The sequence below is a fragment of the Penaeus chinensis genome, chromosome 9 (genome assembly GCF_019202785.1).
Source record: "Penaeus chinensis breed Huanghai No. 1 chromosome 9, ASM1920278v2, whole genome shotgun sequence".
Classification (NCBI taxonomy): domain Eukaryota; kingdom Metazoa; phylum Arthropoda; class Malacostraca; order Decapoda; family Penaeidae; genus Penaeus; species Penaeus chinensis.
Window position 1 is genome coordinate 29187964 of NC_061827.1, and position 2500 is coordinate 29190463.

The 2500-nt window shown below is 28.4% G+C and overlaps 2 protein-coding genes across 5 annotated transcripts in view; one reads left to right on the forward strand and one right to left on the reverse strand.

Moving 5' to 3' along the window:
* LOC125028579 (RNA polymerase II subunit A C-terminal domain phosphatase SSU72-like) overlaps positions 1–864 on the forward strand; it is an 18185-nt gene extending 17321 nt beyond the window's left edge. For all 3 annotated transcript variants that reach the window (XM_047618005.1, XM_047618006.1, XM_047618007.1), the window contains exon 6: positions 1–864. This exon is cut by the window's left edge and continues 694 nt beyond it. The gene's annotated coding sequence lies outside the window, so the exon portion shown is untranslated.
* Positions 865–1813: 949 nt separating this feature from the next.
* Positions 1814–2500, reverse strand: part of LOC125028578 (vacuolar protein sorting-associated protein 52 homolog) — a 13420-nt gene continuing 12733 nt past the window's right edge. For both annotated transcript variants that reach the window (XM_047618004.1, XM_047618003.1), the window contains one exon: positions 1814–2500. This exon is cut by the window's right edge and continues 639 nt beyond it. The gene's annotated coding sequence lies outside the window, so the exon portion shown is untranslated.

Sequence of the window (2500 nt, forward strand, 5' to 3'; positions counted from 1 at the left end):
GTTGCATTTTCTGCTAAACTTGTTTTGAGATGCATTAGATTATTTCTTTACTGGATAAAGTATTGAAATTGGTTTGGCTGTCTTATCACTTACTTAATTCAGTACTGATATTCAATAGTTTACTCATATATTTTAGGTGGCTTTGTTGTAATAGATTTTGTTGTATGGATTGATTTTACATCTTTAGTAGAGTAACATTAACACAGTTGCAAGGCTTTAGAAATTATCTTTAGAACATATTCCAATGATAACATCAAGTTTTGTATGATGAAAACCGTAATATTAACAATTCTAGGCCGTACTATTTGTTGATACTCTTTTTATAACACATGCAAGCTTCAAAATTGCTTAACTTTATGTATTGCTGTTTTGGTTGTATACTGTTTGGTTATGGAGAGGGTACTTCCAAATTTATACTACTAAGGAGCACAATTTTAATATTTTAGGTATTATTATTAAACACAAGTAAATCCCTAAAACTGATTAAATATATACTGTACTGTATAAAAAATAATACTTAAAAATTGTCTTTGTATGTAGATTCTCAGAGGCATTTGATAAAGAATTTTATTTTTTGTTATAATCATAACTTACTATTTTGATGTATATTATTGCCATCATAGTCTTTTTTCTTTTTTTCATTCTGAAGTCTAACATTTTTTTATTATTGTTTTTTTATACAACTTTGATTTGATATTTATGATGCAATAGCAAAACTTAACATGTATGGTTATTATGTGTGTTGTACCAAGACCAAGGTGTATATTTGTCATATTATATGTGAATTTTGCAATTTGCAAGACATGTTTTATTATCTTGTTTTGATGATTTACAGCACTTATTAAAAGAAAATATTGAAAAGATTTTAATTTGTATTTATTGAAAATGCACACTTTATTTATCTGTAGTATAAATTACAGTTTTAAATGCATATCTGAAGAACAATTAAATTGATTATCTTTACTATTTGCTCTACAATTTGGAGAAAAAAAAAAATTCCACAGGGAGAAATGTTTGAACAAATCATTAGTTAGAAAATAAAATGTTAGCAGATTTTATAATTAGACTGCAAACTAAGAGATTTTTGCAGCCATTCAAAACCCTATTGGCAGATATACACGGAAACAAAAAAAATGCGATTACCAGAACTTATACCAGCATAATATTTACTTTAAAAAATATGGAATATGACTTGTTACCATGTACAGTCTTTCATATGTACAGTCTTTGATAAGATTAGTCAGTTCAGAAGATATTCTGTTAGTCATATTCTTTCTATCTTTCTTTATTAATATGACCTAGCTCTGGAATACAAGAGGGTTAAAGTGACTCCAGCATGAAGGTGCTCAACACAAAATAACCAAATAAGCTTGACACTACTTTAAAAAATAACAAAATATTTGTATTCTGTGTATTTCTAATGACTTCCAGGGAAACCATTAACTAGTTATTTCTATGAGCATAAATGTATATATATTCACCTAGACTATGACAAACTCACTTCTTGACAAAAGTAGATGCAATTAGACAAGAAACCTTTTTATGTAACATTTAAATTCAGTAAATATCAGTCTTGTATATTAAGATATGATTGGGGTGGGGGTAGGGGACCAGGGAATTCCTAGACTACTCCAGTATGCATGTATTAACAGCTATGTGTTTAAAAAAATCACTGGCCCGGCTGCTGATCGAGCTATGTGTGTGATGTAGCTAGCATAGTGCATTCTTGTCTTTTTTCTTATAGTAAACAAAATTCTAACACTTAGACATGACTTTTTTTCAAATGATATTTTGGTGATTAATACACTGAGCAGAATATATTGGTCAATATATATTTTATTTCAGTATTAACATTTGTATTATAAATAATCAACTGATAAAATTATACCTTTAACCCAATGCTGCCTAGTATATGTCAACTGTAGTTTTCTTTCATGAAATTTGTTTGCATGTAGAGGATTCTACAAGTGCTTAGCCACTAAGAAGCCAATTAGTAGTTCAATGTGACCTCAGCTGATTTCCCCTTTCCTTGAATTTTTCAGAAAAATATACGTACTTTTTTTCTAATTAATCTTGATGTTGTTATTATTATTATTATTAAACAATATGATTATCATAATGTTATTAACAACACTAATAGCAATAAAAAGTTAAAGTTAAAAAGAATCTTTCAAAATATCAAGGAGAGGCTAGACAGTTGAGATGGGTTGGATTAGGGATCGACTTCTTGGTGAGCCACAAAGAAAAAAAAAGAAAGAAAGAAGAAGAGGGGGAAAAAAATGGACATGACATATATTTTTGCCTTTCTGGCATCAGTGAGCTAAGAATATTCAGGATGCTAATAAGCAGCAATAATAAATATACATATTATATTACAGTGGTATAATTTGGAATGTCATCATTATAATCTTGTTTTACATGCCCTTTTCATAAACTTCTTTATCCTCCAAGAAATACTAAAGCTATATGACTAAAAAAAAATCAATATTTACACACACAA